The 27,634-nt window shown below is 42.3% G+C and overlaps 1 protein-coding gene across 7 annotated transcripts in view; it reads left to right on the top strand.

Annotated features, from left to right (window-relative positions):
• The window catches only part of ATXN1 (ataxin 1), a 393,801-nt gene that overhangs the window by 231,422 nt on the left and 134,745 nt on the right, over nt 1–27,634 (top strand). For all 7 annotated transcript variants that reach the window (XM_059937989.1, XM_059937986.1, XM_059937983.1 and 4 more), the window contains one exon: nt 14,431–14,559. The gene's annotated coding sequence lies outside the window, so the exon portion shown is untranslated. The remainder of the gene's footprint in view (nt 1–14,430; nt 14,560–27,634) is intronic.

Genomic DNA, 27,634 nt, shown 5'->3' with positions numbered 1-27,634 from the left:
GAGTCATGTCATACCTTCCTGAATTCGGGTGTACCCCTGAGGCCCACCCCTTGTATGGACACACACACACATATACACACACACACACACACATACACACACACACACACACACACTCATACTCATTCACACACCCACATACATGCAACAGAGAGAAAGTACAGTAAATAGCAGGGACAGTGCCCACCATTCTTTGCTGTATGTATTCCCCAGCCCCATCTTGCAAAATGGGTGCTGGACGGAAGATGTACAGTTGCTGTTTCCCCCATGGGCCCCAGTACCAAATTATATGACCACACTCATCACTTTTGGCCCCTTTAAAATTACTGAGAGAGACAGCATAAATGATAGACTTTGGGGTTGGAAGAATTGCACTGAAATCCCTTCCCTGCCACTTCAAATGCTGTGATCTGGGGCTGTTGCTTAATCTGTCAGTGTGATTCCTCAGCAGTCATTGATGATAATAATAATAATAATAAAAATCTCCTTTCCCACGGTTTTTGGGAAGATTAAATGAGAACGACTATAGAGAACTGTTTTTGTTAGTTTTAATCTGAAATTATAAAACTTAAAAAAATGGATGAGTGTCCATCCCTAACTGCCTGCGAGCAGTGGCAGGAAGAGCTGACTCTGAGACCCGGAGGAGTAAGTAGCAACCTCAGATGCCCGACTGCAGGGCGCTGGCTCCCGCCTTGCCTGCACATCAGAATCCTGTTGCCTGGGCTGCACCCCAGACCGATTAAGTGAGCATCTCTGCTGGTGGAGCCCAGGCAGCAGTATTTTTAGAGCTTCCCAGGTGATCTCAATGGGCAGCCAAGTTTGAGAAATGATGATTTAGAGGGATTTGAAAGTCTCCAGTTCTTCTACTGGCTGACCGGATGATACCTAGAATTCTACAACCTATACTTTATTCTTTTTGCTTAAACAAAACAAGGACTTAAGCGTCATGCTAGAAGAATATTATACCTGACTTCCTGTGAGTTAGATTACTAAATTCTCTGCAAAGAGCCAATATTAATAAGCAGGTATTGGGGTGGGAACAAGAACAGAGGTCTCTAGAAAGCTGAGGACAGGAGCACACTAGAGCAGAAGAAACATGGCAACAAATGGAATGAAAATAATGGAAACCCCAGCAATTTCAAGCTACTTGTTGCTTTTGGAAATTAGTCCTTGCAAAAGCACCACCAAGAGCTTGTTGACTTCCCCTAAAGCTCAGGATTATGGCCCTGGTGAGTCAAGGTTCTTGAAAACTTGCTACATTCTCAAAATGTGGGATGAGGAAAACAAGTTTATTCACTTGTATTCACTGTAACCAAAAGTCAGTTAAGTAAATTTGCAAAATGATACATATTTTTGGAAGGAAAAACAACTTTTTAAAAAAGAGAATGAACTAAAATCACTCCATATTCCAATCTCTGTGACCTCTAGTCAACAAGTGGTGCTGGGACAGCTGGAAAAGACACATGGGACACATGCAAAAGAATGAAGTTAGACCCTTCACACCATATGCAAAAAATTAGCTCTTCCATTTAGGTTGTTAATCCATTTAAACTATATCACTGTTAGAATAAAACATAGGAATAGATCTTCATGACATTGGATTTGACAATGGATTCTTAGATATGATGCTAAAAGCACAAGTAACATAAGAAAGTAAATTGGACTTCATCAAAATTAAAAAAAAAACTCTTGTGAATCAAAGGGTACTGTCAAGAAAGTCAAAAGACAACCCACAAATGGGATAAAATATTTGCAAATCATGTATCTGATAAGAGTCTAGTTTCTGGAAGATGTAAAGACCTCTTAGAACTGCACAACCAAAAGACAACTCAATTTTTAAATGGACAAAGGACTTGAATAGACATTTCTCCAAAAAAGATGTACAAATGATCAATAAGCACATTGAAAAGATGCTCAACATCTTTAGTGGTTAGGGAAATGCAAATCAAAACCACAGTGAGATACCACATTATGTCCATCAGGGTGGCCATAATAAAAAGTTAGGAAGATAACAAATATTGGCAAGGATATGGAGAAATTGGAACCCTCATAAATTGCTTTAGAATTGTGTAGCCACTGTGGAAAAGAGTTTGGCATTTCCTCAAAAGGTTAAACACAGAATTACCATGACCCAGCAGTTCCACTCCTAGGTGTATACACAAGAGAATTGAAAACAGTCATTCAAACAAAAACATCTACATGAACGTTCATAGCAGCGTTCTTCATAATGGCCAGAAAGTGGAAACAAACCAAATGTCCATCAACTGATGAATGGATAAACAAACTATGGTATATACGTGCAATTCAGCCAGTATTCAGCCAAAAAAGGAATGAAGTCCTGATCCTGAAAATGTTATGCTCAGTGAAAGGAGCCAGACACAAAAGGCCATGTATTGTATGATTCCTTTTAGATGCAACATCCAGAATAGGCAAATCCATAGACACAGAAAGCAGATCAGTGGTTGCCAGGGGCTGGAAGGAGGAGGGAATGGGGAGTGACTGATGGGTATGGAGTTTCTTTGGGGGATGATGAAAATCTTCTGGAATTAGATAATGGTGATGGTTGTACAACATTGTGCATGTAATAAAAACCACTGAATTGTACGCTTTAAAAATGATTCAAATGGCGAATTTTATGTTATGTGAATCTTACCTCAATTAAAAACTCTCTCTCTGACCCCATCTGTTCTTCAGTTTTTCACTTTTGGTCTTAAACCAACCCCTTAGCCATTACTAAAGGATCTTGTTATATCATTTATCCTTTGTAATTCCACTCTCATCCTCTACTTTTTCCCCTCCAATGTCAGCTTCTGCAGAGAGTCATCTACACTGGTCTTCACTTCTCACCAGCACCGCATTCATCACTCCTCCTCAGGCTTTGGTCCCCAGCAGAGCCAGGGGAACATGGCAGCCATGTAAAAGGTCCCTCTGCAGATGCCACACCAGAGCCGGAAAGTTCTGCATGTGCCCACCCAGCAGCTCAGGGGCCTCCCGCTTTACCCAAGAGGGCTTCCAGTTTCTAAAATTTGAAATTGGGTTTCAATGGACTCATCCATCATGACATCACGGAATGGAAACTCTTGGGGACAGATGGGAGAACCCGCATAGCCTCTCCTGGCAGGCCCAGGTGACTCCTGCAAGCTCAGTACAGTGAAGGTCACACGTACGAAAATGTAGATTTGTATGAGAAGGTGTAAGGCTGTTACAGAGCCTAAGTCCCTTTCATTCTGGATAATAGTCAGCTCTGATAGCCTTGGAGGTTGATCTCTGAGCCTGCAGAGTGGTCTTAAAGTGGAAGGAAGCTGTATTCAACATTCTCTTAATTTCTTTCTTTCCACCCCCTCTTTTTCTGCTAGGGTCAGCAGAAACGGGAATCTTTTTTTTCCCTTTAGATCAGTATTAGTATGATTATACTGAAAGACCTGTATGGGAGGAATGCTGAGATCTGAATTAAAAATAGCATTTTCTGTCCTCCCACGCACAGCACTTGAGTGCTCTGAATGCCTTTTATAAATGCAGACTTTCTGCCTGGCTAGATAAAAGAAGCTGTCACTTCATTTCCATAACGAAGTCATTCCCAGGAGAATTCCATTGTTTTAGCAATAGAATTTTTGTAAAAGGCCTCTTATTTTGCCTGAAAAAGGTAACAAAAATGAACTTTGGAGAGCTTATTCGACAAAACAATTTAAGGAGTGAGATTTTTCTCCTCTTTTGATATGTGAGGAGTTCTAAGTGTGAGAATCCCCTGAACCATGATATTAGGATAAACCCCCTAAACCTGGAAGACGAAGATGGTGGGGAGAAAGTCTGTTATTCGTTCTTCAAGTAGGAATGGGGGTGCACCGTTCCCTACCATGTGGGTTCCAGAGGCATGTGACAAACAGGTGTTGCTGATTCTAAAGAGTTTTAAGTTTATTTTTAAAGTGATGTAGGAAACTTTGAAGATCCTCATAATGTAAGGAATTTCCTTGTGATTTTTAATGAAACGTGATCAGGTATTTTTAATTGAGTTTCAGGACTGCAGGCCAACTGTGGCTGTGTCTTGCTGGGGTCCTGTGCTAGTTGATATTGCCCTTTATTTGACCTTAAAACATTGTTGCAAGTGGCATTGTTACTGAGTCCAAGCTCGTTTGGCTTGCTGCAGGACAGGCCAATAAATTGAGAGACAAGTTGTTGAGGCCAGGAATAGCAACCTTATTCAGAGAGCCTGCAGACCAAGAAGATGGTGGACGGGTGTCCCAAAGAACCATCTTGCCTGAGTTAGAATGCAGGCTTCTTTTCTACTAAAAGGGGAGGGAGTAAAGTCAAACATTTCCTGGTTCTGGTCGGCCTCCTGGATGTGTTAATTTCTTCCTTCCTGCAGTCCTTCACAGGTGGGTGTGGTGAGGATATTTGCCATGAGCTAAACAAAGGTACTTTAGCTTAATGCTCATTACCTGGGAGGCAGGGTTCCCAGGAATGGGCCATTATGTGTAACTTAAGCTTATAGGCAACATTCCTTTGGTGATTAACTTGTAATAGAATACAGAGTGTCTTCCCTATTAGGGAATAGGAGGTACTTTGTTATACAGCATTACTTGTATGTGGTTCAAGCAGGTATGTGTGCATGTGCCTTCTCCCAGCCTCCCTCCCTGGTGCTACCCACACCCTCCACGCAACAAATCTTTGCTCCAAATACAGTATCAAATCTTTAACTCCATATTCATAAAAAAAGAATAATTGTATTTCTTGGTACTTTCCCGGCACCAAGTAACCCACATCAAAGTCTATCTGCCTTTGGTGTTTCAACAGGTAATCCCTAGATTTAATGCCAAGTGGCATTTCTGTTCCTTGGTCTTTGCAGCTGAGACCATTGAAATCTCAGTTTTAAGCTAGAATAGTTTTATTAAGCCTCCTCCAAAAGAGAAGTTTTAAATAGTGCCTTTGTCTTCTAATGCTTTTGTTCTGATTGCATCAGAAAGTTGTGATATTCAAACAAGGAGGCAGCGACCTGGAATAGTATGAAAAAAAGGATAAAATACAGAGTCATTATATTTTTTGGCTTTCAATTTAATAAAACGTACAAAAAGAAGACAAATGAGGTTGATTTAATGTAATTATGGAAATCCTGTTGATCCAAACATTATGCAAAGTTGGTTAGTTAAACTGTTGCTGATTTTGAATTTGGGGAAATAATTCTGTTTTTCAAAAGATCTTCCAATAGCCTTTAATCACGTAATGATGCTATAACTTCTAAAGCATGGTTGAAGGTCCTGGTTGAAGCTATACTTTTATGTAGAAACATTCAGTAAAAAGGAAGTCATGGCTTTGATAGGATGCTTCCAAAGTTCTGCTTTTAATACCTTTGGTGAATTCTGTATCTGTCCAAAAGCATTGGGCTGGAGAGTGTATGGGGATTCTGTCTTGTCATTTTATAATGCTTTGACTTACCATTTGGTATTTTGTGAAGTCAGGCCAAACAGAATACTTGAGGATACTATCATACAACTCCTAATATTATGGCAAGAAGAGAATGAGCGGCACATATTCAAATATTTTTCTTAGGATTTTTACTAATTTTGTTATAGAAAGAGAAAAATAGAGCGGACACAGAAAGAAATGTAAAGCCAGGGGATTCCTCGCAGAGGTTACTCAGGAGCCATGACAGCTTATGATTTATAAACGCTTTATAAGCGATCAAGGCATGAAGCACAGGCTCAGTCCCCACCGTCCCCGTTTTTACCAGGCACTTCTGCAACACCCAGACTGACCACTGACCTTCTCCAGCAGGCATGAATAAAACGCTCCTCCCAGGAGAAGGTGTGTGATGGCTCCTGGCAGCCTGAAACTTGTAACCCAGGGGATGTAGAGCCGCAGTGTGGTCTCTAAGCTTCTGGATCCAGATTGTTCTGTCTCCTGAGCCACAATGCCTTCTGTTGGGCTTCAGCAACCCCCTTTGGAAGCAGAGTATTAAACAGGGCCAGGGAGAAATTGTCAATGAAGGAGCACATGCCATCTTGGTCTTTAAAATCCTAATTTTCCTGGAGACGTCATTCTATGGCTGTTCAGTGCAGATTAGGTATCTCTTGTTTATTTGTTTCCTTTCCTTCTTGATATGCAGACATACTTTTCTCTGGGTGCATAATTGTATTTCTTAGCAAACTTCGCTTTATAGCAGTAAGGAGATAAAACCAGCATACAAATACAGACACCTGCCGCGTCTATATGTGTGTGGATAAAGCCTTACCTTTTGTGATGAGCTGTGCTAATCCTAGGAAACAGTGGCATGGATCAACATGAATTAATTTTTATTTTAACGTTTCATCATAGGATTTTTTTTCTAGCATGTTTATCTCTGATTATGTGTTCTCTCGGCAGATGCTACTTTTAGTTTTCATTACCTAAGCACAAACCAGTGAATATCAGTAGAAAATGTCCCAAGTGCATGCTAGATATTCAGGGACTGCCAGTTTGGAATAAGATTTTACAATGGATAAATCGCACAAATTACTGATTTGTTGATTGAAGAGGAATGGCATGATGTGGTGAACAAGTCATATTCTTCAGAATACCCTAGGTTTGGGCTTCATCCCACTGGTCACCTCCCTCTAGCTCCTCTTGAAGTCTTACTGGACATCTATACTTTCAGGAAGTTCTGTGTTGCCGTTCCTGGGAAAGGGGAGTTTTGGGCAACCCCCCCCCCCCCCCCCTGCCGATTGCCATGGATGTTCCCTTGTGAGCAGGGTGGAGACACAGGCTCTGGACCTGCTGGGCTGAGCTGATCCAGAGGAGGCATTTCTGAACTCTACAGTTGGCAGCAACCTTGGCTGCTCCTCTTTCTCCCTCAGAAAGAAAATACGAAGAGTCAGCTTTGGACCTGAGTTGGAAAAAAAAAAGGCTCTTATAGAGCATTTCATCAGTTGACTGAGCAGTTTCCATATTGGCTCATGTCATGATTTTTCTCCAAGCCACCAGCAAGGAGCTCACAGAGTAAGGAGACTTGAGGACACGTCAGAGGGAAGAAAGGAAAATACCACATTCTCGGTCAGTTAATCAACAAGTATTCATCAAAGGGTTACCCTTTGCAAAAGCACTGTGGCACTTACAAAGAGAAGACAGACACAGACCCTGCCTTCACAGAGTTCACTACAGTCTGGAGAAATGGTGCCTGTTTGAGGGTAAGGAATAAAATGATTAGTATCCTTGGGAAAAGGAATAAAAACCATAGGAGTTCACATCCAAGAAAAAAGAAAAAGTACTTCTGATTGAGAAAGTTGTAGCACAGGAGGATGAAGGAAAGAGTGATTGGAAAAGGTAGGACTTGAGCTGGTCCTAGTTAGGTACAGATTGAATTTTTACATAGAGAGTAGAAATGTGAGCTCTTGGAGATGAAGAGATGAGCTCAGTTTGGCTGGTACAACACGCATAAGGGGAGAAGTGGGAAATGAAGTTGGAAAAGCATGTTGGGGCTAGATGGTAAAGGTCTTAAACATAAGATTTTAGGAGATTTTTGGCAAGCTGGAGGAACCCGTGAAGGTGTGGCATGGAGAAGTTGTATAATCTACTTTAGGATCCAACAGGGATGGCTCAGAGGTTTGCAGGGAGAGTATTGAAGGCAAGAGGACCATCAGCAGGCTGCCGTGACAGGACAGGGTCTGAGCCAGCATGGCAGCGTGGGTGTAGAGTGCATGCTTAATGGGACTTGACAACTGGTAGACTCTGGGAGAAAAGAGGAGAAGACAACTGTGCCATTAGCATGAATCAGAAATAAAAAGAGGACTGGTTTGGGGGGAAAAAAATAGAAGTTTTGAAACAGACATAATTTATTTATACTGCGTATATCCAGCAGCTTATTGGGGGAGAAGCCAGGATACAGATTTAAGAATCATATGCAATACAAGGAAATTATTATAGAAGGAGAAGAGAGTCGAGAACGTCACCTTGGAGAGTACATATCCTAGGGTTAGAAGGAATAACAGGAAGGGGCAAAAGCCAAGAAAGAGGAGCAGCAGTCAGTGATGTAAGGAACATCAGAATAGTACTGTTTCAGAAATCAAGAGTAGTACTGGGGGCTTCCCTGGTGGCGCAGTGGTTGAGAATCTGCCTGCCAGTGCAGGGGACACGGGTTCGAGCCCTGGTCTGGGAAGATCCCACATGCCGCGGAGCGACTAGGCCCGTGAGCCACAATTGCAGTGGTTGAGAATCTGCCTGCCAATGCAGGGGACACGGGTTCGAGCCCTGGTCTGGGGGGATCCCACATGCTGCAGAGCAACTAGGCCCGTGAGCCACAATTACTGAGCCTGCACGTCTGGAGCCTGTGCTCCGCAACGAGAGGCCGCGATAGTGAGAGGCCCGCGCACCGCGATGAAGAGTGGCCCCGCTCGCCGCAACTAGAGAAAGCCCTCACACAGAAACGAAGACCCAACACAGCCATAAATAAATAAATAAATAATTAAAAAAAAAAAAAAAAAAGAGTAGTATTGGGACATTTTGGTTGCAAGAGACAAGTAAAACTCAGAGTGATTTAAACAAAACAAAACACAAAAAAAGAATTTATCGTATTACCTATGTATTAGTTTTCTATTGCTGCAGAACAGATTATCATAAACATAGTGATTTAAAACCACCACTTCTGCAGGTCAGAAGTCTAGCCACGACTTAGCTGGATTCTCCACTCAGGGTTTCCTAAGGCTGAAATCAAGGTGTTAGCTGGGCTGCATTCTCATCTGGGGTTTGCAGTCCTTTTTTAAGCTCCTGCGGTTATTGGCAGAATTTACTTCCTTGTGGTTGTAGGACTGAGGCCCTTATTCTGTTGCTGGCTATGGGATGGGCACCACTCTCAGCTCCTGGTGAGAGCCATGCCCCCTCCCACCCCCAAATGTGTTCTTTCATGTTTTGAATCTCATTCCTGGAAGAGCTTGCCCCTTTGAAGGGCTTGCCTTATTAGGTCAGGCCCACCAAGGCTGGGCTTTCTGTTTTAAGGTCAATTGATTTGGATTGTTAATTTTATCTGCAAAATCCTTCACAGCAGCAGCACCCAGATTGTGTTTGATTGAAAAACTAGGAGAGGGTGTGTGGGCACCAGGGGACAAGGCAATCTTGGGAGCCACTTTAGAATTTTGTCTATCACAATGTAACTAAAAAATACAGGAATGAATGTAACTTTTGTCATGGCTGGATCCAAGGGACCTCACTGTCATCAGGACTCAGACGTTCTGTCTTTCAGCCTCGTTCCCTGCTGCAGAGCTTCACCCTCATGTGGGCTTTCCTCACAAGGTGGTAAAAAATAGCTCTGAGTAGACCATGCTTCCATGGAGAGGGCATCTCATTCCTCTTAAGTTCCAGCCAGTCTGAGAGAGGCCTTTGATTGGTGTGGCTTTGGTTACATGCCCATCCCTACATCCTGTCATCATGGCAAGAGGGACATGTATTCTGATTCTCCAAGCCTAGATCGTATGCCCATCTTTATTTATTTATTTTTAAAATTTTATTGGAGTATAATTGATTGATTATGTTGTGTTGATTTCTGCTGTACGGCAAAGTTACTCAGTTATACATACATGCTCTTTCTTATGTTCTTTTCTGTTACGGTTTATCACACGATATTGAATATAGTTCCCTGTGCTGTACAGTAGGACCTTGTTGTTTATCCATCCTATATATAATAGTTTGCATATGCCCATCTTTGGGCCCAAGGCATGAGGTCAGCCCAGCCCAAATAACAAAGAAAATGGGGGAGAGGTCATTCCAGAAAGATGCTGTCCAGGCAAAAATGCTAGTTCACTAAATAAAAAGAAAATTTAAGGAACTACCTTATCAAGTATTATAGGAGAGTCAGTTAGGAAAAGGCCACTACATTTAGAAGACAGGGAGCCATTCCTGACCTTTAAAAGAGAAGGAAGTTTACTTTAAAAAAAAAAAAAAAAGTGTTGAAATCAAACTCTAAGGGTTTAAGAGGTACCCGATGAAATACAGTGTTGAATTTATACTACACTTTAACATGTTTTATGGTGAACAGGGGAGCGGTGACAGCCATTTGGGAATGTATTAGGGTCTGGGGAAGATCTTTCAGGGATGGCAATGATTATGTTTTAGGCTGCAAAGAAGTTTCTGGTAGAGGGGGGAAAACGTTGAAGGAGAGACAGAGGGCAGAATTGACCCCAACAGGACTTGGAGCCAGTAGGAGACGGACTAAGAGCCACAGAAAGTTTTCCCAGATTATAAAGTGGTGTGGGCTTTTTGGGTTGTTTGGTCATTTGTCACTTCTTTGGAAGGAATGATACCTGTTTATTCCAACGTACCCATCTTCTAGTGATGAAGTATACTCAAGATCCTTAGCCTCTGTCTGGCCATGTAGTTGACAGAAAGACTTTACACTTAGAGCAGTGGTTCCCAAAGCGTGGTGCCTGGACCCAGAAGCCTCAGCATCACCTGGGAACCTGTTAAAAGTGCAGGTTCTTTAGCCTCGCCTCAGACCTCCTAGATCAGAAATGGTGGGGATGGGACCCAGCAACACGGTTTCGCAAGACCTCCAGGTATTTTTTGATGGCGGTTCAGGTTTGAGAGCCACTGGCTCAGCATCCGCGTCTCTCCACCATGTACCACGAGGGTTTCCTTAATGGTGGCTTTTGAAAAGCTAGGAGAATCAAGGATAAAGGCTCCTGGTGAAGGGGAGAGGGGTTGTAAATCTTGAAGGGAGATGGCAACTGCTCAAAAGCCATTAGTGACCCAAAATATAATGGATTGGAAGAACAGGAGAGAGAAGGGTAAGTTATAACTTAATTGTTCTCGAGTTCATGCAGGGCTTTCATTTGGATGATAGATATATAGGACCTCCAAGTCCCTGGAGGGCAGAAAAGTGAGAAGGGCTTAACTTATAGCTGTGGAGTAGTGCCTCCTTTGGCATAAGGGTTAAGTCGTAGAACTGGTTTAGGATATGGATCATTTAATTTAAGTGCAGGCTCTTCTACTCAACACCACCAGGAGGCTGCAAAAGAAGGGCATGGCAAGGTTTCTTTCATCAAGGAGCTTGTAAACTTTCGGAGCCTTTCAAGACTTACATTGTCCTTTTATACTCCCCTGGATTTATTTAACCGTGCTGAATTGAAAAGAACCTCGGGTCAGAATGCTCGGTAAAGGCTGTAAGTGCTGTGGGCAGTCGGGGAAGGAGAAATTGGCATTGTGTCATTTTCTTCTCTGGACGGAGGATGAAACTGTCAGCCTGGCATAATTTCCCAGGTCTCATGGCAGGGTTTTGGACAACTTGGCTTCAGAAAGTTTTTCTTCTTGCTCTTTCTTCCTGAGTTTGCTAAAGCTTGTCAGAACTCCTAAGTCAAAGTGAGGGTTTGGATTTCACGACTTTGAACTTGAAGGATTATTAATATTTTGGGTTATATGAGAAATCAAATATGTAGGAGATACTACATTTTATCCAGTGTCTTAAATGAAAACAGGCTCAAATAGAAGTTTGGCTTATTCATTTCAAACAGACTTTCAAACTTAACTCCATTCACAGGAGAACATGAATGAGCCTGTCTGAGGATGCCTTCATTTTGTAGGATGAAGAAAGCAAATTCCTGATTTTCCTTAGTGGAAAAATTAAGTTGTACCAGCTCTGGGATGGTAGGGAGGGAACAAGAAGACAGTTCAGATGAACACAACATTTCCGTCGCTTTTTATTTCTGTGCATCATGCTGCTTACCTGGGTAAATAAACAGGTACCAAACCAAGAACCAAAAGAGAAGATGCACAGGACACTCTAGAAAGTGAGGAAAAATACCATTTCAGTCCAGGAGAGAAATAATAAAAACATCCTAATAGTCAAGAGGAAGCCAGCAAATTTGGAACCTAATAGAAGGTACTAAGAAGTGGGATTTTTTGTTGTTGTTTTGTTTTTTGTTTTTAGAAGTTTACGTGTAATGTGATCTGTTTTTAGCCCTTTTAGGGGAGTGTTTTAAGAGGAAGCTTTTATTTCATTGTGATGGTGGGTTTTTTTTTTTTTTTAATTTATTATTTATTATTTATTTTTGGCTGTGTTGGGTCTTCGTTTCTGTGCGAGGGCTTTCTCTAGTTGCGGCAAGCGGGGGCCACTCTTCATCGCGATGCACAGGCCTCTCACTATCGCAGTCTCTCTTGTTGCCGAGCACAGGCTCCAGAAGCGCAGGCTCAGTAGTTGTGGCTTATGGGCCTAGTTGCTCCGCGGCATGTGGGATCTTCCCAGACCAGGGCTCGAACCCGTGTCCCCTGCATTGGCAGGCAGATTCTCAACCACTGTGCCACCAGGGAAGCCCGGTGGGGTTATTTTTGATGCATTAGGAAGCCAGAGTCTTCCTTTTCTGTCACATCAAGTGTAATGCCTGCACTGAATAATGTTCCTCTAGCAGAAATTACTAGTTTGTTGCTCTGATGGCCCAGTAGTTGGAAAGAAGAATCATTTCTTATTTCAAGGTATTGAGAACAGTTCAGTTGCTCATTTCTTGATCAAGGAGACCCAATTGAAAAAAAGGGGAAAAAGATGAAATAACAGAAATTAATTGTACAGGTCTAGTCAGCTCACATCATGCAGAGGCTGTTTCCTCTGCCTGGAAACTTGATGACTGGTTAACTCTCGCTCATCTTTTGCTTCCCTGTTTAAGTGTTAATTTTGTAAGAAAGACCTTCCTTCTAAATGATGTTACCCCATTATGGGGTGATTGCAAATCAGTGTTATTTGTCCTTCTTAATGCCTATCTGCTTTTCGAATTTTATACAAATATTAAAAATAGTATACTCTGATTCTTTCATATCTGTTCCTCTTGCAGCAGTGAGCTCCTTAAAGGCACAGTCCTTTGTCTGTTTTGTTCACCTTTATGAATATAGAATCTGGTGGATATAGTAAGCGCCAAGTAAAAATGTGTCCAGTGAATGAATGAATAAGAAAGCACTTTGTACACTTGAAACTAATACAATGTTTTATGTCAGTTATACCTCGATTAAAAAAAAAAAGAAAGCACTTTATAAACTGAATTCACTATAAAAGTCATGGTTAATTGTATTAATAGCAGACACCTTTCTCTCTTTCATCCTAATATTTTTCTCTGCATTTTAAAAAATTCTTTATTTTGAGGTCTACTTGTCAGTTTTTTGCCAGTTCCAAATCTAAGATTTGATATTATTCATTCTTGACTTTTTTTTGAGATAAGAGATCACATTCTTCCATCGAAAATATTCCTATATCCACAGTGCTAATTCTGGGATTCCCATTTTTGTTCAATGTACGCTTATGACTTTGAAAGAAAAACATGACTGGTACTTGTGGATGATTTATTTGGGAAGCAAACAAGATTCTAGCGTAGCATTTAAATTCTGTTTCTTGTCATCCCCAAAGCCACTCCTGTAAGCTTCCATACCTCAGGCATGCTCCTCAAAAGTACACAAGTCAAAATACCCTGATAATATTGGCCCAGGAAAAGTTTTTCCTGGCCCTGTCTTACAGGAGGGAAAAAAAAAATCAAGAAATCCAGGTGTGGAAAATATTAATGAGATATTGAGAGTAAACTTAATCAGGATATGAATAGGTCTTTTCTTTAAAAGCAACAAACAAACAAAAATCACCCTGTCCTTTTCCATCAGGGCTTCAATGTGCCACTTCGGTGGGTGGAAGTGGCAAATGGCCAAGTGGAAAATTTCACAGCCCTGCAAATGTCCAGTGCACTCAACACTGCAGAACAGCAATCCAAGGGAAGGGTGCGGACCAAACCATCATGTTCCTACACATGCCTCTCTCACCAGTTTTCATCTCCTCTGCCTCTTCACTTCCTGATCCAGGCCTTTACTTTTCTTCTCCCTGAGATTCTAGATGCCTCTGTTTCCATCCTCTGCTTCCCTTGGCCCCTTGGTGGAAGAAGAAACATTTGGACCTTTGGGTGCCCCAGGGATGGTTGATTATGGGTGCCTTGCCAAAGCTGGCTTTTATATTCTGGCTCCAAGCTCAGTAACAGGCTTCTGACTACTAATAATCCTTTGTGTCTACGTGGCGCCTTTCTTCTCGGGAACTGTGAGTGCTTTGCCAGAGTGATCTTACTGGTCTTCCCAGCCACCCAGTGAGGTATGAAAATGGCAGAAGGTGATAGCCCTAGCTCCCTCCTTTTTGCAAGAGAGTAAACTCAAGTAGCTTATTTTGAGGCTGTGTTGCAAGTGTGCATCTCAGCTGGGATTGCATCTGAAGTCTCCCAGAATTGGCTTCACCTTGGGGTGGGGATGGGGGTGGGGGAGAGGCTTGGCCGCACCGTGCTGTCTCCTGGGACAAGAGCAAAAATACTGCATTTCCTTTTTAAGCAAAGCGTACTGGAGAATGGTCTTTGGTGAATTATCCATCAGTCTAATTGATCGTGAACTTCATTTGTTGAGATAACAAGGGATTTGACGATGCATTCACCTTTCTCTTTTTCTTTTGTTCTGTTCCTATGCTAGGTACTTCTCCCTTCCCTGTGAAAGGAAGAAAGAACACGCCTGGGCCCAGGAGCGCTCCAGCTTCTTGTGGGAAGTCTCCATGGTGAAGGACAGGTTGGGGCTACCTGTGAACCGTGCACGGTGAATGTTGTAAGTTAACAAGATTTGCTTCTGCAGGGACTTGCCTTGTAACGATTTGTGAATCATTGGATCCAGGAGCCAGGGTGCTGAAGTGGTATTAGCATTAGCTCTAGGTGATCCTCCAATTAATTTCTTTTTTTTTTTTTTTTTTAAGGGGGGGGGGTAGGTTCTGTTTTTATTTGCCATGAACTTGACTTTCTTCAGCTTCTTTGGGGCACTGCTCATTATCTTCTTATGGATCCAGTGTGGAAGACAGTGACTCTTTCAGTGTAGGAGCGCCCTTTCTCCTGGTGCAGTTAAATAGTATCAAGTTCAGAGCAGCCTCTTTAAACTGGGCTCTGGCAGTTCTTTTAGGTTGGTGGGTAGGGGGTAAACTCTTCCAGGCTAAGGTTTCCCAACCAGGATTTGCACCCTGCAATTATTTTATTTATGTGAAGTTTTTGATTGGAATGAAATGTTTTTCTGGCTTTCAAAAATCTGAGGTATGCAAGTACAGTCAGCTGTTCGGTGCTTCTCTTGCTTAAAATTGGCTGATTTATTGCTTTTTATCAGGCTACTGGGTTGGGGTTTTGAGATTAGTAGTTTTTGTGTGTCAGCTGCTGTTCACCTTTCATGAGGAGGTTTAGGATCCAGTAATTGAAGAGAAGGCACACTATAGGCTTCGAGAAGCTTATCCAGCACAAAACTTACGGGTTTGCCCAGCTCTGCTGCTTTCTGGAAGTTTTACCTCATTGCTAGACTGTGTCATAAAAGAAAAAAAGTTTAGAAGAGTTTTGACCGGGAAAGAGTAAAACTACAGGAAACCCAGGCTGGCCTATGAACATATTACCTTCAAATTTTAGAAAATGAAGCGCCAACTTCGACTTGGTTTTTGTGTGTGTGTGTGTAAATATGTATTTTATATATAGAATATATATATAGACACAATATATATTTATTTGTGTGTATATGTATTATATATATTATATATGCAAATATGTATTTATATATATATATATACATAATACGTATACATATATGTACGTATATGTGTGTGTGTGTATATATATATATAAATAACTTTATATCGAGTTTTCAGCTTCTTAATAATTTGGTCAAGAAACTTTTCCAGGCATATATTACCATATTTTTCAGTTGTGTGAGTTATTTTGAATGAGCAAAATTCAATAATATGAGGGCATATATCAGGGAGGAAAAAGCATTGAAAAGAAAGATTTCCACCGAGTTTTTATTTCTTGGTTTTCTAAAAATTTGTATTAAATACACATATTTCTCCATACTTCCTGAGGGTTAAATAGTCATATTAAAATAAGCTTATTGAACTCAAAATCTCCCAGTGCCTCAGAGTAAATGGATGATGGGAAATGCTAGTTTTTTCATGTGCTTTCATTTTGTACATACGATCACATTGGTTCTGGTAGAAAGTATACAGCTCCTGGAATTATTGACCTAAATTCTATTCCTGGTCCTATGGTCAAGGTCAAGTAAGTCTGCAACCTTGGGCAAGTCACTGACCCCCATGAAGTGTTGGTTTATGAGTCTGTATATTGCTCTATGCTACTTGTTTATTGATGTTGCCATCTTGGTGTGGGCCCCCCAGAAGGAGCAGAGCCTTTTGTAACACACTTTAATCCTTACTAAAAAAATCTCATATTCTAAAGGTTGCTACCACTATTAAGGAATAATCGGGGGGTCCTCTTGGATCTGGATGCTACAGTAGCAGTGTGCTTTTCTTGAAAGTATTTTCCCAGTCAGGCAGCTGGTAGAATGCACTTCTGGTAATGTTTTTTAAAGCATTTTTATCCTAGGAAACAAGTGTCTTATGGAAAAGTGCTTTAGGTTTCAGGTTACATTTAAAAGAACACTGCAGTTACTATAATCAAGATAGCTTTTGTTTCGAATTTGGTGGTGTTTTTTTTTCTTTAAACCATAGCTTTGAACTGCTCATGTGATAACCCTGTCAGATCTCAAACATGAAGTGAGGTTTTCAAAGACGTTCCAAAGTGTAAACCTTAAGATGCCACATGGCCAACTTGGAGTCATTTTAAAATCCTTCTTTAAATGGAGTGGGTTGAGAGAGAGGAAACTTTTTCAAAGGATGTGTGCTTGCACGTAGATGGGGTATGATAGTGGGTAGAAGAACATTTGAGTAATAATCACGGCAGCCATTGGAGTTAGTGGTATCCGCCCTCAGCAGCCCTTGCAGACTGTGCCCCAGACCCACCACCTGTGTAGCTCTCCTCCGCTTGTCCCCATTAACCACCTTTCAAATCCGCCACCGCCTTTCTAGCAGATGGACTTTGCTCCTCAAAGTGTCTCAGATTGGCTCTAAGGTGCGGTATCTTATACAGAAAGGAGTGGCAAGAAGACTGACCTAGGAGTCGGGAGACCTGGGTTTTACCCATGATGCTGCAGTTGCCTGTATAACCTGGGGACCCCTAAAACCCTGGGGACCCATTTTATCCTGAGTAACATGAGAAAGTTGAGTTTAGTGAGCTCTGGTGATTCTTCTCAGTGTCTAACATTGCTTCAAGTATCAGCCTAGATGAGGCAGACTGGACCTTCGTTTTCCCGTTTGGCTTCTAAGGGTCAGTGATTTGGTACAACTTCAACTTACAAGTGCTTTTAAAACATTGAGCACAGTCTTGTGGTTAAAAAAAAAAAAAGGGGGGGGGCTTCCCTGGTGGCTCAGTGGTTGAGAATCTGCCTGCTAATGCAGGGGACACGGGTTCGAGCCCTGGTCTGGGAAGATCCCACATGCCGCGGAGCAACTAGGCCCGTGAGCCACAATTACTGAGCCTGCGCGTCTGGAGCCTGTGCTCCGCAACAAGAGAGGCCATGACGGTGAGAGGCCCGCGCACCGCGATGAAGAGTGGCCCCCGCTTGCTGCAATTAGAGAAAGCCCTCGCACAGAAACGAAGAACCAACACAGCCAAAAATAAATAAATAAATTAATTAATTAGTTAATTAAAAAAAAAGAATTATTATGTCTGTCACCATCCCACTACCCTTTCCAGAGGACCCTCCCAGGGACCATGTGACAATTGAAAGGTGTTTGAGTGCTTTCTGAGAATAGAGTTTTAGTCACTTAAATTTAGGATCCATACTCATTGGTCTTCTTGAAAATTAAATATGAACCACTTTTGAAATTTAACTTTTTAAAATAGTCCACCTCTGTACTCAAATATTAGTATATAGGTAAGGAGGCAGCGATCTGTAATTCTTTCCTAAGCTTCTCTTAAGCTTCCTTAAGTAGGTCTTCTCCATGTTGCCTCTTTAAAGCAGCCTTCCCTGGTCTATATAAAATAGCACCACCCCATCCCTCTCATCCTCTAGCCTACTTTATTTTTCTTTTAAGCACCTTACATATTATACATGCATTTGTTAATCATCCGTCTCCTCAGTTAGACTGTAAGCTCCATGAAAGCAGGGATAACATCATCATCATCATCATTATTCCTGGTGAATCCACAACACCTAAAATGCTGTTTGTCCTGTGGTGGGCATTCAGTAAATATTTGTTGAGCAACTAAGAGCAGAATAAACATATGCCAGGGCTCTCACGTGTGGGCCTTAAGCCATTGAGAAAAGGACCATAAACATGGTTCTGATGAGAACTGCTTCAATCTGATAGTAGTTTGGTCAGGTAGAGGGAGGCGTGGAGAGACTAGTTCATTGTATTTTCCTTAGAAGTAGATGTTAAATGTTTATGATGTGTATAAGTCAATGTGGGAAAGGAAACCGTTGGTTTAAAAAAAAAAAAAAAAAAAGGGCTGTATAGAACTATCAATAGAGTTTGGGGATTTTCTGATGCTTGAATTCTACACTGTGTGTATTTCCTCTCCTTTTCCATTTGAGTGGTTTGCTGTGTGGGTTGTTTGTGAGCGGCCTGCCCTGGCATTCTGTGAAGGGTCGGGGTGTTGCCTTATAATCCTATCACTTTATCACTGTTCATGTTTACATCTATTTTCAAAGTGGCAGATGGACTTGGAGTGCCAAGGCTACCTAGAAACTCACCGTTTACTGAATACCATCATTTTCATTTTCTTTTCTTTTTGGTTGATGCACACTTTGGAATAAAAAACAGTGCACCGGTACAGACTGAGTGCACTGAGTGTTTTTCTGGTATGCAGGGAGAAGTTGACAAACACTTCCTTAGGGAGGCGTCATCCTGTGTGGCTTTTGAGAATCACAGGGATCAAGGTTTCTTGAATTTTCTGTGTTTATTGACCCCTTTTCAGAGTAACTGCTCTGAGAGCAGGAGTTACATTATTCCTATGAAGAAATGGAAAGACTCAAATAAACACCTCTGTGCCTATTTAGACAGCATTATGCTGCCTGTATAAGCTTTGAAAAATGGGAGCTGAATTTCTAGTCTCCAGAGTGAGAGAATTACACACACATACTCTAATCAGAGCGATCTGGGAATTTCCCTATGTGTCTGTCAATTTGTACCTTTTAGGTTTGCCATCTGTGATACCAGATTTTTTTTATGATCTCTAGTGCTGTCATAGAAAAAAAAAACTGAAGTAGATAAGGGGATCAGAGGGAATGGGGGAGATTTTACTATTAGATAAATGAGGGGGGGGAAGTCTCATTTTTTTTAATCCTTGCTTGTAATGGCCCTGTCAATGGGCCTGCGTGTTATAAAGGCAAAGAGGCTCTCATATTTCATGCAAGTACTCTGGGTGTTCTTTGTGTAACCTCGAGTCTTCTGGAATTTTCTCTTTCACCCATGTCTTTCCCTTTCCCAGACTTCCTCCACTTGCTTCTTACCGACGGCGTCACTCATTCCTGGCCACTGCTGCCTTGCGGTTGGGTGGGGGGCCTTGCATGAGCCGCCACTTCTGAGAGTTGATGTCAGCCCTACTTCCTGAGCCTCGGCAGAGGGCAGCCCGTCGCGGGCACCCCCGTTCCCCTCGCGTCATCTTCCCCTCGTGCTCAGCCTACTCCCCTCAGCGTCTCGGAGGGGAAGAGGGATATACTTGGAACCCTCAGAAGTTGTGGAAGGACAAATGTTCTTGTATCTTCTACAATATCCGTGTCCTGTGGGGGAAGAGCAGGCGCCTACAGCCTGGTCAGACTGCTTTCTAACTGAGTAGTTGCTGTTACGTAAAAAGGTTTTATGTTCTATTTAAGTTTCAAACTCACTGAATGAATCCTGTGTATGAAAAGGTGGGTGCGTGCCAAGGTGTGCTCAGGTCTGTTAGAGATGCAGGGATGGGTAGCCTGCATTCACTGCTCGCCGGGATTTTCCTCTCTCCAGTCACTTTGGGAGGGGCAGAGTCGGGTGCTCCGAAAGGGGTGATGAGTAAGATTCTGCAGATTTGGGCTTTCAGGGAAGGAAGGCTTCACAGAGTGAGCGTCTGAATTAGGCCTTGAGACAGAGGCTGGGTTTCAACGCCGCGTGTGTGTGTGTGTGTGTGTGTGTGTGTGTGTGTGTGTGTGTTCAGAAGGCGAGGGAGGGAGGGAGGGAGAGATGATAAACCTAGTCTTTTCTTTAACTGCTTCTTCATCTGGGCAGATGAGACCTCAGAGCCAGAAATGTCTTTCCATCAGGAATGATGTGCCATGACCACTGACAAAGACATAGAGTGGGGACTTGGAGGACACGGGGACCATTCTTCTTTAGGGTCATTTTATATAAATATTTATAGGCAAAAGCTGAAGCAAGAACTTGGGCCACTGAAAGAAATGGTGCCTCCCCAACCCATGTAAAATGTAGTGTTTTCAGCTGAACTTCGCACAGAAACCACACCCGAAACTAAAAATGTATTGCTCAAGTGGTGTGTCTTTGAAGCGCTTGCTGTGGAAGAATCGGTATACACAGAAAGAAGGAAGGGCAAGGATGACTGGGAGGGAGTGGTGCCCTGGAAGGGGAATCTTAAGCCACGGAAAATTCTTCCAGACAGAGATCAGAGATTGATCAGCTCTACCATCTTTGTTATAAGTATAAATGAATATAACTGTATAGAAATGACTGATGTAAGTCTTTTCTCTCCAAGTATATCATATCATAGTATTTAAATTATTTTCATTGTTCCTCTAAAAGATTGTTGTTTCTCCTTTGCTTTCTTAGAGAAAAAGTAAGGCACGGATAGGAACTAAGTGACATTTTGTCATAAAGCCAAAACAAAATCCGATAGTTCTTATCAGCAAATAAATTGTTCTTTGGGACTAATGTATAAAGAGAAACAGATAATTTCATTCTTTTAATTTCCCACGTTTTCATTTTTGTAAAATGATCATTTTTTAAGACCAGAAAATCAATTAACCCCTCCTTCCCTCAACATATATTCACATTAAATTTCCAGTGCTTACTATGTAATAAATTCCGGGAGGGGGACTCTTAGATTGAAAGAATTAACCCATCTTCTCTATGTCCTGAGGATTATGTTAACCTTTTGCAGACACCTGAATAAGAATGTTACATGATTCAAAAAAGTCATTTTCTACAAGCATAAAATGCTTTTTAGGTGAGATAGGTTTCAAACAGCTAATTTTACTATGTTGGGGGATTTTAGTGTTTTCAGTGTCAGTTTTCTTTTTTTTTTTTAAATAAATCTATTTATTTATTTTTGGCTGTGTTGGGTCTTCGTTGCTGTGCACGGGCTTTCTCTAGTTGCGGCGAGAGGGGGTACCCTTAGTTGTGGTGAGCGGACTTCTCATTGCAGTGGCTTCTCGTTGCGGAGCACGGGCTCTAGGCGCGCGGGCTTCAGTAGTTGTGGCTCGCGGGCTCTAGAGCACAGGCTCAGTAGTTGTGGTGCGTGGGCTTAGTTGCATCACAGCATGTGGGATCTTCCCGGACCAGGGCTCGAACCCGTTTCCCCTGCATTGGCAGGCAGGTTCTTAACCACTGCGCCACCAGGGAAGTCCAATGTCAGTTTTCTATTTGTGCTTATGTTCTGAAACAACTTCCTTAAGTAGAATCCCCCAAAGTGGAAATATTAATGGGATACAAACGGCAAAACCTCCTTCAGAATCTTTTTGTTTCCAAACCTCAAGTTCCTGTCATGCTTTTTGGACTCTTCGCCATCTTCTTCCACCTGTAAATCTTACTTCTTTCCCAATACCTTTGTCACACACGTCTTGTGACCATCTCCCTTCCGGCCACGACTGTCTAGCACTAGGACTTGTCCACAGTGCAACAGAATTTGCTGCTTGGGACCCCTGCACGGCTACTGGGCTGTGCTACGTCTTTCATTCTGTACATCAGCCATCCTTACAGACATCGGGACATCGATGTTTTGCGTATCTGGAAATGAAAATGCTCTTGCTAAAATTGTTTTCTAAAAATTTCCATTAGGTTGTTCTTCATTTCATTTTTCTTTCTTTTTTTCCCTGCAGTCTTTGCAGCTTGCATAGAACTGAAAAATTGTAATTTCTCCAGGGCTAAAATCCAAGACTTTGATAGGCAGTCTTCATGTCTGGGTCTCCTACAAGTTGCTATCCACTATAAGCGTTGTAAACCTTACCCTGCAGAACAAAGAGAACTGGACACAAAGATTGTTCCCTTCTCCTACCATGGCAAGCCCTAGTTTCTCAGTGTCTTTTGTCTTTTCTTCCTTGTTCTCCAAGAAGAGGGAGTATGAGATTAGGATGCAGTTGTTCAGAACAGGGACAGCTATTGCCTGTGCAAACAGATTTTTTTCCCTTCCCTTTCTTTGGCAACCTCAGTTGTTCTACCTGTTTCCGGCTCTCCTGCTTCTGCTATGAACAACCTTCCTCCCCCCACTTTCAGGAGACTAAGAAATATATAAATGTCAGTTGGTTCCTGCATATCTACAGGCTCACATAATTCAGAATAGTCATTCAGCCTGTATCTTCAGTGAGTTTCTTGCCCCTTCTCTGTCACCACCACATCAAGTACAAGTGCAGATTAAAGGATAGTATGTCAAGATGAGAGCTATCCGCTGGGTAATGTTAGTCTGTCATTCCCTTAGCGGAGCAGATTAGCTGCCAATTGGTATCTTGTTGCTGTCATCAGAATTTACAATCCAGGTTGCCCACTCTGCTGGCGATCTATTTCTGAGCCCCAGCAATGACGCCCGTTGTCCTAGCAACCTGCTGGCTGGCACTTCCCTAAAGGCAAGCAGAGGAATGGCAGTGGAAGAGGGAGGCCTCCAGAGGGTCAGAAGGGGGGAGGTGGCAGTCACCTTGCTCAAAGAGGATTTTCCATTTCCTTCATCTGGGCAGGCCTCCAGGAAGAGTATGTCAGTATCATGGGAGTGTCACTTACTAAGGATCGTGGACCACATGGTCCTTCTGGTGCAGATAGCATCCCATGGAGAATAACAAACTGATTAATGGATAGTCCAGGCAGAATGTGGGGACTGCTGGGCCAGGATGTTAGGTGATCTGAGAACAGTAGATGGTATCAGTTTTTCTTTGAATTGGGTTAATGTTCCCGTTGCTTATCAGCACTGGTGTTCAGAGTTGGGGACATGGGTAGATATTTGGGAGGAATCAGAGGTTAAGGGAGGAGGATAAAGGGAAACACCAGAGTCAATCTTGGCTCCTTTTCCTGTTGACAGGTGTGGCCTGAAAGCAGTTGAGTGTAACTAGAGTTCTTTGACTGGGCTCTAGTGATTATCGGTGTTCGCAGCATTGCAAAGGAACCCCCCTTGTCCTCTTCTCTTTAATTACTCTCCTCCGCCGTTGATGTCAAATTGAATTGGCATTAAATGACTTTTTCCCCCTCTTCTTATTTGGATCCAAAAGAACACAGAAGCCTTCTATCTTAAAGCCCCTAACTTAGTTGGCATTGCCTAGATTAAGTCTAAAATTGGGCAGTCCACTGACCATGGATATCGTGGGGACTTAACTCCATAGCCATTTCATCAGAGAAGCCCCTAGCCAGTGCCTTTGGCTGACATTTTTTCCTAGGGAGTGCGTCTGTCTCACTTGGCATGGAGATGTCAGGACATTTTTCACAAAAGGTGCTGGGGCGCCAGGGAATCTGGTGAAAGGGATGTCCCCAGAACATGTGAAGCCCACCAGTGACATAAAATATCATCAGTACCTTTCATTGCTAAAAGAATTTTTGTATTTGCAGAGACCTTTTAGTATTTGCTCCGCAGAATGACCAGACTTAGCTGAGATAACAGCATGTACCTGTGTCTTCAGGATGGGGAAGCCGGTTAGGGTGTAACTGAGTATTTCTAGTACATTCTGTATACTCAAGCAGCGGTGTGCACTCCTATCTAGTACATTTTATATACTCAGCATATATTAATGCCCCCTTTCATACCTAGAATAAGGATAGATAATGAATATCTGGAACTGGAACTAAGAGAAATAATACTTGGACAAAAAAGAAACTCCAAGGGAGTTGTTTGTACTTTCAGAGCATCCTGTGTTTCCAAGATGTTTCTTAAATAAATCAGTTTTGTTTGACAAGCATGTGGTATGCCCAACAGGTCATTATGTTAAGTCGTTGAAATGGTTTAAACTGTGGAAGACATTGTGTGTTTCTAGAACGATAAATATCTCTTAGGTACATTTTGATATGGTGGAGAAGCAGAGTTGATTTTTTTTTTTAAAGGATCATTATGTAACTCTTAATTCAATATTTAATGCTAAGTATTCATTGTTCTTCATGGTACACAGGCAAGGAAATCAATTCTCTCATATTGATATGAATAATAGATACAGACTGTGAATTACATTAAAGTTGGAAGAGTAAAGTCCTTCTCTAGGTTGGTTGCTTTTTTAAAAGAAATCTGGTAAAGCAGATGATAGCCCAGTTAGGACTCATGAGCTTCATGCTTCATACTGTTTTTTTCCACAACCTATCTAGATATACAGTAATTGGAAGCACATCTAGAAGAGAAAGAACCTGTTCTCTCTCCCCGTTGAATTTGTTGTTGTCAGTCACAGAGGTAGGTGTGAATCTAAACGTTAACACCTAAGGAGACAATGGGGGTTCCTTGGGCTTGGTCCAGGAGCCAGAAGCATCGGCTAAGGATGGACGCCTGGGTTTTCTTCTCCTTCCCACCCCTGTGAGACCATGGGCAAGCTACTTTCTTTCTCAGTGCCTCTATTTCCATGTCTTTCGAAGGAAGGTGGTTCTTACTTCCATTTGACAGCATGAGATTTAAAGGTATTCGTCCAAATAAGGGCTTTTGGACACATCTGTGGGTTCAGATCCTAGACCTGCCACTCATTAGTTGTGTGTCCTTGGGGAAATTGCCCCCCTTCTCTGAGTCTTATTTGCCTCATCTGTAAAATAGGGCTGGTCATACCTATGCTGCAGGATTGTTGAGAGAATTAAATGAGATAATGTGAGTTAAATTTTTTTTTTCCACACACACACACTTTATTTTATTTTTACAAGAGATAAAATAGACTGACACCAAGCATTGTAAATGGATGACCACAACAAAAGCAACAATGATTGCAATTACCAAACAATGTGAGTTAAATTTTAGCCCAGGGATTGCTCCCTAGTCACCGTGGCAGCTATAATGCTGTTAGGATAATAAATTTCACAAAACAAAATTTATCGTGATGTGTTGCTGAAATGAACAGGTGAACAGTTGCCACTCGCTAGTCTCTTTGTTGTAGAGATGTTTCCTCTGTAATAGGAATTGTCATTAGCTGTCAGTGTCATTGCATCGCCAGCGAAGTCAGTTATGTATTGTCAAAGTCTTCTGCTTCTTTGACATATATGGTAGAGTAATTATGATGGTGAAGGTGGGAGCATTTGTCAGAATTATCCATGTGCATACTCTAAGGGGCCTTGGAAGTTTAGGTGAATTTTTTTGTATTAGTCAAACTGAAAGTTACAGTGAGTTTGCAAGATACAGTCGTCTCATCTATAAAAAGAGTAGGGAGATTCCCAAAGGCTATTGATGAGTGGAACTCTTAAAAAAAAGAAAAACTATAATATTTTGATGTAGTTACCATGTCTAGGTGGTGATAGGTGAAAGTAACCTGGTCTAATTCTTTGAAATTAAAGATAGAAAAAACCAGAAGATAGAGGTATACATTCCTGTGTCTTCTTTCAGCAAGTATTTACTAGGTGTGTGCACTAGGGAAGGCATCCACAACAGCTAAAAAGAGCTTCCAGTCACTGGGAAAAGAGATGAGAAAATAGGCAACTCCTTTACACTGTGGCTAGGGCTCTTTTAGTGGTACCCAGAGGATGCCATGGATGGAAACCAGTGTGGCATCTTCTGGGGTCAGAGAACTCTTCATTCCCAGACCTGAAGGACCGACAGGTGTTAACCTGGAAACAAAGTGGGTGTATCAGTTGGCATATATATGTAACAAGCCACCCCAATGTTTAGTGGCTTTAAAACAACAAGCATGTATTATTTCTTATGATTCTGTGAGTCAGCTGGGCTATTCTAGGCTAGGCAGCTTGGCTGTGACTGGTTGGTCCTTGATGGCCTCACTCGTATGTCCAGCTGTAAGGCTGGTTGGGAGAGGGGAGCTTCCAGCTGGTCCCTGCTCCACGTGGTCTCTCATCCTCCAGGAGGCTAGTCTGAGCTTTCATATTGCGATCTCAGGGATCCCGGGAGCGGCAAGAGAGGATAAACTCCAGCACACAAGTGCTTTTTAACCTCTCCTTGCAACATCTTTGCTAATTTCCCTGTGGCTAAAGCAAGTCACCCAATAAGTCCAGATTCAAGGGATGGGGGAAATGCCAGCTTTAGTTGGTCTCATGATGGACAGCGTGTGCCAAGCTCAGAGAGGAGAGAGAACATGACATGTTGGAAAAGTGCAAATAGTCCAGAGCCGCTAGAGCAGAGCAGGTGAGAAGTGTCAAGGGAGGGGCCAGATCACCAAGTGTCTTTTCAGAAAGCTCTGCGGAGGAGTTTGCAGTGTATCTTGAAGACAGGAGAGAGTCCTTGAAAGATTTTAAGCAGGATGTTGACATCATCAATTCGTTATGTAAAAACTCGGTTAATGGCAAAAGCCTAAAAGCATTTGTAAGCCTAGGCAATTCAGGAAAGTTTCCAAAGAGACGTCCCAGGGGTCATTGGAGAAAACAAAAACACTACAACTGAGAGGTGGTTCCAGGTTGACATGGGCTTTCTAAACAGCGGAACCAGAAAAGAGGATGGTGAGCGTCCAAGGAAAGGCAGAGGCGCTCAGGTCATGCGCAGTGTCTACGTGAAGTCTGCCGGGAGGGCTCAGCAGAACACATTAAGGGAGTCGGACCCTGCAGGCAGCGTTTATTGCGTCACTTCCTGGTGGGGTCCTGCCTGCTCCTGTGTGCTGGGGTTTCTGAACAAATACCTGCTGATGGGCTGATTGAAAGACCCATAAAGATAGTGTCTTTGGCTGATAGGTAATATTACAGCACCACCCCAGCTGAAGACTCTTCTTTGCAACAGGTTTCCCTGTGACACCTCAAAATAGGCAGTGTGTTCCAGGGGCCCTCAGACCCTTTAAAAAAATCCTTCTTTACCCTCGGATGGGATCAGGGCTCACTCGTTAATTTCAAGAAGTGATCTTTTAACTGTGCTATTAAGTGTCACTCTTTAAAAATACTAAAATAGAAATGACTGTTTCATTTCACTAAATTCAGCTCACCGAGACTGAGAACTTGTGGTTTTCACCGGTCCGTTTGGGACCCAGTTTGTTGTCACCGAAACTGCACGATATTGAGTGGGAGTTGGCAGGGTCCTGTTCAGGCTTTGGGGTTCTAACTCCGACGTGCTAAGTGCTATCTTTTATAGATTTTAAAAAATGGGGGCAGGGGACACCTAAATGTGCATTAAGCAGATAATAATTTGCCTTGTTTTCTTTTTAATTTTCCAGCAAAAAATAGGAAGTACAGAAGAGTGTAGATAGGGCGGTGCAGGCTCCTGGGGTGGCTCTTTGCTTTGAGGGACACCTTCCCCGACCGTGAAATTGACAGCAAGTAAAAAATCAAGGGGATAGAGGAAGACAAGGCGAGGAGGACTGAAAGCCCAGAGCATGGTCCTCTGGGAGCACGTGGGCCAATTTTGTAGCTCAGAGTCCTACATTTTCTCCACTTAGAGAGTTTTAAAACCAACCTCTGGTGAGGATACTTGATGGTATTAGCTCTTCATTTGGTGCTCACTGATACAAGTGTTGGTTTAGCTCTGAA

This window comes from Balaenoptera ricei, chromosome 11 (genome assembly GCF_028023285.1).
Source record: "Balaenoptera ricei isolate mBalRic1 chromosome 11, mBalRic1.hap2, whole genome shotgun sequence".
Lineage (NCBI taxonomy): Eukaryota > Metazoa > Chordata > Mammalia > Artiodactyla > Balaenopteridae > Balaenoptera > Balaenoptera ricei.
The sequence above is the reverse complement of the archived record's forward strand: the minus strand, read 5'-3'. Positions and strand labels throughout refer to the sequence as shown.